The sequence below is a fragment of the Trachypithecus francoisi genome, unplaced genomic scaffold (genome assembly GCF_009764315.1).
Source record: "Trachypithecus francoisi isolate TF-2019V2 unplaced genomic scaffold, Tfra_2.0 Lachesis_group0, whole genome shotgun sequence".
Classification (NCBI taxonomy): Eukaryota; Metazoa; Chordata; class Mammalia; order Primates; family Cercopithecidae; genus Trachypithecus; species Trachypithecus francoisi.
The window spans coordinates 188,596,084-188,605,413 of record NW_022681453.1 but is presented as its reverse complement, the minus strand read 5'-3'; positions in this window follow the sequence as shown (position 1 = coordinate 188,605,413).

Here is a 9,330-nt window from a genome sequence, read left to right as displayed (position 1 = left end):
TCTGTAGGCTCTAATGCTGACCAACCGTCCCCTCTGGCACCTTATAAGGGAAAGCTAATTAGAAAACTCATCTTGCAAGAATGCTGCAGAGAGACCTTTCACACATGGAGTGGAACCACAGTGCCTTGAGGCACTGTGACTCAGTGGTGTATCTGACTTCCAACACCCAGGCCTGATCATTCTGCAACCAAAAGAGAGGGTGATCTACACGGCAAAAGCCAGGTAAATTCCCACGGGGCCAGTCACAGGGATGGGGCATGGGAGTGGCAGGTCCTCACAGTGCCCTAGAAAGCACTAATTACACCCATAGTGTCAGGAAGAGAAGGGAAGAGGTCAGCCAACTCATTTGCCCATTTGTTTATTTTATTAGTACCTATCGTCTGTCCCTAAATATATTGTTCACTCTTCATGTACCAAGGATTGCATTATTTGCATGGGGAAAACAAAGATGAATCAGATAGCCCTGGCCCTCAGGTCTACTTAGAGGGAAAGATAAACCTTAAAATATTAAACACCTTGTAATTGCTGTGAATGAAGGCATATACATGGAATGAAATAACATGGAATGACAAAGCCAGGTGTAGCTTAACCTGAGAGGAAAAGTGACGGTTCACATGAGAATGAAATCAATTGTTAAATGTAGAAAAATGAAAAGGAGTTTGCCAGGCAGTGAAAAGCATGACAGCTAAGGGGATACATGTACATAAGTAAGTAAATAGGACCAGAAAACATAGAGTAAACAATCCAAGTGTTTGAAACTCATTTCATGCTCTAAACGTTCCATAGATCTCAGCCATGTCATTCTTGAAAATTGTAATAAACATTTTACCTCTGTTCACAGTAAAATTGTTATTTCCAAAGTAGTACAGCACATTACAAGAGGGAGAATGGGAGAAAAGTAGGAGTTGAACAATCTGAGGCCTCCTTAACAAAACAAAACAAAACAACAACAAAACGAAAAACGAAACAAAATAAAAGGTGACCGGCGTCTTTTCTCCCAAGGCTCCAGGATGCTTTATCTTAGAAACAGTCAGAGGTCCTGCCCAAGCTGGCTCTGGGTGGTTCTTCCACTCCATCTGCCAACTTAATTATTTGATACACTTTTTCACTAGGATGGGTGGGAACCGCCCAATAACCATCTGTGTGTATGTGTATCTTTTAAGGTTGTTATTCTTCATGTTTTATCTTTTGTTTTTATTTTTCTTATTTCCCAGCTTCCCCTAGCCTTGGGTGTGTTCCTGTTTGGCCTCTTTGGGAGACAGTTATGTGTCTCTCACTACCTTGTCAGTGTTGCTTTTTCCCCAATAATTTTCACCATTTCTCTCCCCTCTTGAGACTAACCACTCCAAACAAAGCTATGATATCTTCGCCTCATTCCCTTTGCTTTGCTCTTCTTTTTTCAGCTTAACATGACAAGGAAATAAGGTGCAGCCACGACAGCGGAGAGGAAAAGGAGTTAGATATTTTGGAGACTAGAGTGCCCTTCTTTTCCCTGGAGGCAAATGTGAGCACACTGGTAGAGTCATCATCTTAACACATTGTTCTGAGCCCGGATCTTGTGTCATATATGATGCAATAGATAGATCGTGCGGGCCTTGAAGTCAGACTAATGATTATGTAATATCATTCCATAGAGAAAGTAGAATCTCTCAGGAGATTTATAAATGTCAAGGTAGACATGGAAAGACCAGCAATGCCTTTGCAGGGCATTCTTCTCTAGTATTTTGGTGCCTTTCTTCAGGAGCACAGACTTTGATGCATAGTCCGTGGGGACAAACTTCAGCTTCTGTCCTTAGACTAGAACAGATCCACACACACACTATTTTACTATTTTAAATGAACAGAAATAGGCCTTTGCCTGCAATTCCTTTCTTTAGTTCTCATGACACTACCACATCCATCCTTCTGGAAACATCACTCGAACAACATCATCCTTCTCTTTAAAAATCTTCATTAGGTTCCCTCTCCATGCTATAGAGCCATGCAACTTAAAGTTTGTAGGCATTCATCTGACTCTCCAACTTTATGTGTTAGTAGCCCCAGCCACATGTCCAGTGCATATAGATTCAATGTAGTGCCTGAGGATCCAGGTCATATGCACACGCACCTGCTCACTGGAGACTGACTCATCTGTCCCTTCCTGTTTGCATTGCATTTCTTCTGAGTCTCCAAAAAAGAACAGAAAACAAAACAAAATGGGGCTGTAATGTATGGATGACATTCCTTGGCTCTCCCTGATCCACTGTAACCATTCCACCTTTCAATGGAATCCTAGTAACATTTTATCTGTGTTTCTCATTTGAGTTCTAGCAACTTCTCTCTCTGGGTACCATTAAATTTTCCCCTTGTGAGTACAAAAGCAACTTGAGAGCAAAGATTTTGTCTGTTTGCTTCAATGGTATATCCCAAGCACCTATAATAGGGTTTGGTAAGTACTACATGCTCTATGAATAATTATTGAATCAATTAAATTAAATTTCAATGAATACCTGTTGATCACCTATACTATGCTAGATACTGTGTTAGAGTTACTTGTGTGCATATCTTGTCTTTCCTAATTGACTGTGTGTTTCTTGAAGGCATAGAGATCATGGTTTATTCATCTCAAATGTATTTACCATAAGGCCTGCCTGGCACATGCTAAGAACTTGGTAAACATTTGTTCAATAAATGACATAATGAATAAAGACATATCTATATAGATGACAAACCTCACCCAATATCCTTTTATGTTGTAAATAATTACTTTCTTTCTGCCTCTATTCTTCAGATTCCTATGACAAGGTTCTGCATTGCACTTGAATAGAAAAACCAGTAACACACATTTGTCCTGCCTTTGTTACTGCAAACATTTTCTACCAGTGCTTTACTCACACTCTGAGTATCCATTTCATTGTTTACTATGGGGTTTGGTAAGTGTTAGTGGTGAAGGGGAGTGATCAGGGAAGAAAGAATTACATTGACTGATTAAAGAAGTCAAGAAAAAAGAAAAATCCCATATCCACCAGCTTCACAAACTTTATTTCTTAATCCCTTTGTTTGCATAATAGATATATTTCCAACTATAATTTGTGCTATTTGAATATCTTGAATATCTACTGAAAATTTGCTTTGCAGATTTCTGCTTGAAACTAACTTTCATACGGAGGATCTTTTTGTTTGGCCAAGTTTTGCATTGACTGTGGCTCCAACTTTAGAGTAGATACCATAATTAGAACAATTCTAATTTAACCACGTCTCAAGTAGTGTCTGGGGATATCCACAAAGACAGAGTTTAGTTTGATTCACCCGTGTGTTGCCATTAATTAGCCCAGTTTCATACACAGAGTGGGATCTAAATATGCACTTAGTTATCACATGGTTACTTCTTTTTCAGTTGATCGGTTGAATGAATGAACATTTATTTAATGTCTTCCTATATGCCACACAGCTTGCTACATTCTGGGATAATACAAATTAAATATAACATCCTAAGTTCTTCATGTTAAAATGAATAAATAAATCCGCAATAAACTGCAAGTTATATGAAGCAATTTTATAATACAGTTACAACTACATTTAAAAATCCATAAATTACAAGGTAGTTGACACCCATGAATGTAGATGCAAAAATCCTCAAGAAACTATTAGCAAATGAAATGCAACAACCTACAAAAAGAATTATACATCATGACCAAGTGGGATTTATTTTGGGGATGGAAGGCTATTTCAGCATTCACTAAATTAATTAATTTAATCCACCACATCAACAGGCTAAAAGCCTAGGCAACATAGGAAGACCCTGTATCTACAAAAAAAGTTTTTAAAAAAATAGCTGGATATTATGGCATGTCCCTGTAGTCCCAGTTATTTGTGGGGCTGAGATGGGAGGGTTTCTTTTTTTTTTTTTTTGAGACGGAGTCTTGCTCTGCCGCCCAGGCTGGAGTGCAGTGGCCGGGTCTCAGCTCACTGCAAGCTCCGCCTCCTGGGTTTACGCCATTCTCCTGCCTCAGCCTCCCAAGCAGCTGGGACTACAGGCGCCCGCCATGTCGCCCGGCTAGTTTTTTTTGTATTTTTTAGTAGAGACGGGGTTTCACCATGTTAGCCAGGATGGTCTCGATCTCCTGACCTCGTGATCCGCCCGTCTCGGCCTCCCAAAGTGCTGGGATTACAGGCTTGAGCCACCGCGCCCGGCGGGAGGGTTTCTTAAGCCCAGGAGTTCGAGGCCGCAGTGAGCTGTAATCACACCACTGGACTCCAGCCTAGGTGACAGAACGAGACTTTGTAAAAAAAAAAAAAAAATTCACAACATAGGCATAGGCAAAGAGTTTATGACTAAAACACCAAAAGCAATGGCAACAAAAGCCAAAATTGACAAATGGAATCAAATTAAACTAAAGAGCTTCTGCACAGCAAAAGAAACTATCATCGGAGTGAACAGGCAACTTACAGAATGGGAGAAAATTTTTGCAATCTATCCATCTGACAAAGGGCTAATATCCAGAATCTATAAGGAACTTAAACAAATTTACAAGAAAAAAAAAAAACCATCAAAAAGTGGGCAAAGGATATGAACAGACATTTCTCAAAAGAAGACATTTATGCGGCCAACAAACATATGAAAAAAAGCTCATCATCACTGGTCATTAGAGAAATGCAAATCAAAACCACAGTGAGATACCATCTCACACCAGTTAGAATGGCCATCATTAAAAAGTCAGGAAACAGCAGATGCTAGAGAGGATGTGGAGAAATAGGAATGCTTTTACACTCTTGGTGGGATTGTAAATCAGTTCAACCATTGTAGAAGACAGTGTGGCAATTCCTCAAGGATCAAGAACCAGAGATATCATTTGATCCAGTGATCCCATTACTGGGTATATACCCAAAGGATTATAAATGATTCTACTATAAGGACAGGTGCATACATATGTTTATTGCAGCACTATTCACAATAGCAAAGACTTGGAACCAACCCAAATGCCCATCAATGATAGACTGGACTAAGAAAATGTGGCACATATACAGCATGGAATACTATGCAGTCATAAAAAAGGATGAGTTCATGTCCTTTACAAAGGCATGGATGAAGCTGGAAACTATCATTCTCAGCAAACTAACACAGGAACAGAAAACCAAACACTGCATGTTCTCACTCATTAGTGGGAGTTTAACAATGAGAATACGTGGACACAGGGAGGGGAACATCACACACTGGGATCTGTTGGGGAGTGGGGAGTCAGGGGAAGGATAGCATTAGGAGAAATGCCTAATGTACTGACGGGTTGAGGGGTGAAACAAACCACCATGGCACGTGTATACCTATGTAACAAACCTGCATATTCTGCGCATATATCCCAAAACTTAAAGTATAATTAAAAAAAAATCTAAAGAAGGGAAAGGTCATATTGTCCTATCAATAAGTGCAGAAAAAGCCTTTGATATAATCAAATACCCATTCATGATAAAATCTTTCAACAAATTCAACACAACATTGAAAGAGAAGAACAAAGTTGAAGGATGGGCACTACCTAACTATAAGACTTAATATAATGTTACTATAATGTTAACAGTATTCAAGACAGTGTAGTATTGGAAAAAAAAGAAAAAGGAAAAATACGTAAGTCTATTTAACACAATAAAGAGCCCAGAAATAAATCTTCACAAATACAACCAACTCACAAAAGAGCAAAGGCAATAGGATGTATAAAAACAGTCTTTTCAATAAGCGACACTGAAACAACTGGACACCCACATACAAAACAAAATGAATCTAGACACAGACCTTATACTTTTCACAAAAATGAGCTCAGAATGGGTCATAAAGCCAAATGGAAAATGCAAAACTGGGAAACTCCTGGAAAACAACGTAGAAAATTCAGTTTACATTGGGTTTGGTGATAACTTTTCATATATGGCACCAGAAACACAATCTATAAAAGAAAAAATTGATAAGTTGGACTTCATGAAAATTTAAAGCTGCTTTAGGAAAGACATGTCCAGAGAATGAAACTATAATCTACAGACTTAGAGAAAATATTTGCATAAGATATATCTCCAAAGGACTGATATACAGCATATAGAAAGATCTCTTCAAACTCAACAATAAGAAAACAACCCAAATAAAAAGTGGTCATAATATATGAACAGTCATCTCACCAAGGAAGATATTTAAGTGGCATGTAATAATATGAAACGATGCTAAATATCACATGCCATTAGAAAAGTAAAATGAGATACCACTACACACCTGTTAAAATGGTTTAAATCCCAAACACTAACAACATCCACTACTGGTAAGAATGTGGAGCAACAAGAACTCTCATTCATTATTTATGGGGATGTCAATGGTACAGCCACTCTGGTTGATAGCTTGGTGGTTTCTTGCACAATTAAATGTAGTCAGCCCTCAATATCCAAGGGTTTTGCCTCAGCATATTCAAACAAATGCAGACTGGAAATATTTGAAAAAATAAAACCACTACAATAAAAATAACAATACAACAATAAAAAATAATACAAATAAAAACATTACAGTATAACAACTACTTATATAGCATGTACGCTATAATAGGTATTATAAGTAAGATGATTTAAAGTACACAGGAAGATGTGCATAGGTTATATGCAAATACTGTGCCATTTTATATAAGGAACTTGAGCATCCATGGATTTTGGTTTCTGCAGGGGATACTGAAACCAATACTCTATGACACTGAGGGATGACTCTTACCATATGATCCAGCAATCATGCTGGTTAGTATTTATCCAAACAAACTGAAAACTCATGTCCACATAAAAACCTGCCCATGAATGTTGACAGCAGCTTTATTCATAACTGCCAAAACTTGGAAGCAACCAAGATGCCTTTCTATAGGTGAGTGGATAAATAAACTGTGCTACTTCTATAAAATGAAATACTATTCAGCACTAAAAACGAAGGAGCCATCAAGCCATGAAAAGACATGGAAATGCCTTAAATTCATTTTGCCAAGTGAAAGAAGCCAGTCTGAAAGGCTACAACCTGTATGATTATAGCTTTACAACTTTCTGGAAAAGGTAAAACTATGGAGACAGTAAATAGATCAGTGGTTGTCAGGGAAATATGCCTGAGAAATATCATGAAAGAAACATTGTCAGCATTTGGCAGTCACTCAATTAAAGATGCATTTATAGCCTGAAAAGTTGTAGGAGCAGTAACAAGAACACGCAGTGAAAAATTTAGGTAGGAGAGGTTTTGGGCTTAGGTATCAAACGGGTTATTTTATAATATTATTTATTATTATTATCAGTGCTGATGGGAATTCTAGCAGACATCTGGCAGGGAGTTGAAATTGTGGGACTAGAAATGAAGAGAAATTTAAACACTAAAGTTGTAAATTCAGAAGTCATCTGTGTAAAGCACAAGAGCTGGCTGATATTACACTCCTAATAAATGCATGTTAGTCAAAACTATAAAACTATATGAGCGTCTTTAATAAATGTTCTCAAAGGAGAAGTAAAGGGGGTCAAAGACAAGAAGTTTGTGCTAAAAATTATCTTAGCAAGAGAAAAGATTGATCGTCAGAGAAGACAAGATTAATAAGGAAGATGGACGATGGGGAGTGGGTTTTGGAAACAGGGAAGGAACTACAAACCCAGACCTTGACTCAGTAAAAGGTGTGTGTATATGCATGAATCTATGTAAAGGCCGGTTTGGAATGACTCAAAGGCTATTGATTTTGACCCTAAACCACTCCATAGCTGGATCCTAAAACTTCAACATTACAATAATCTCACATGGTTAGATAGATGAAATTATTATACCAGAGACTTGACTGAAGATAGTTAACCAGCATCATAATGTTTAATTACCCTTCATCATAATCGGATAATTTTATATACATTTTTAATGATTTATGAGCACTGTCACAAACATTAAAGATAAATCCTAAAAAAATCTTTGAGATAGATCTATTTCTGATTTTCACAGGTGAGAAAAATGAAATTCATGGAACTTAAATTGCTAATAACAGTCATGAGAATAAACCACAGATTTTCTGACATTATCCAATGCACTTGCTACTGCATCACACTAACATCACCTTGCACGAAAGGGGGCCATAGAGTTCCTAACACAGTAGACATTCTGTTGCACATCCTGAAACACTGGGACATCTTCATAAGACAGAATGACAGGATAATATTTCCAATGAAGCGGAAAGTGTCTTGGGTATCCTGGGTTTCTGAAGAATGAGAATATCATCTAATTTGTAACAGTTTCCTAGTTTAGAGGGTGCCTTCTTAATTTTAACATGACATTACGAAGTCCCAACACCTTATTAAATCAGAATTACTAGCTCCATTTTACAGATGAGGGAAATGAGATTCAGAAACAATATGTTAACGACTCACACTCATACAGCTGGATCAAAGCCACATGTAAATACAGTCTCTTTACATCACTAGTACGGAAATAAACTTTAAGAGGTTATGGAAACGCGAGCTGTCATCTTGTAACGTTGCAGCTAGAATTAATGGTGGTGGTGGTAGTGTGGGGTTAGAGATTTTGTAAACTGACATATATTCTGCCAGAATAGTTAGGAGTGTGAATTGGTGAGACCGATACTCTGGTGCAGGTAAATATGAAGGGGCTTGGAGCAGTGTTGCAGGTCTGAATACTTTTGCAGCTATCAGAGGGCCAAGGTGGACAAATAAAGTCTCCTACCATGTCGTTCTGGTGCAACAGCCTCTCTCCATCATGTGGTTCTGCTTCTTAATTTCAAAATAAGATTGGAGATTAGGTGGTGATCTGTATCAGAAACCTGAAATGAATCTTATATGAGGTAAAGGACCTTATCTAGACTGATGCCTGAATAATTTAATGATTTTTTCTGAACTAATGGTACCCAGAGGCATGTATGTTGAATATATAATGTGAGATCAGCTATCTTTATCCCCACGTTGGTAACAAATCTCTTCTCTCTACCATCTTGCATTGCTGTCATCATTCTGGAGATGACTCAGTCTCACCTGAAGGGAAATGGAACTAAATGGTTGGGATGGCTGATGACATGTGGCTTATGACTAAGAATTCCCAGAAATGAAGGGTTGATCTTTTCCCCTGCAGCAAGGTACAGTATGGCAGCTTTTCCTGAGACTCAATTTAGTTGCCAATTTCCTTAATCCAAGGCCAGCGAGTACCTAGAGGAAGCAATGTTGAAGGACAGAAAGAAAATGGCATGTTTGGCAGCTCTGCTCATGCCCAACATAAAACACTGCTGATTTATGGTCAGAGTGGAGCTGATCCTAAAGAATCCAATGAATCAGTTCTACAGCAAGAGTTTATCAGTGCTTATTCATTTTTAAGAG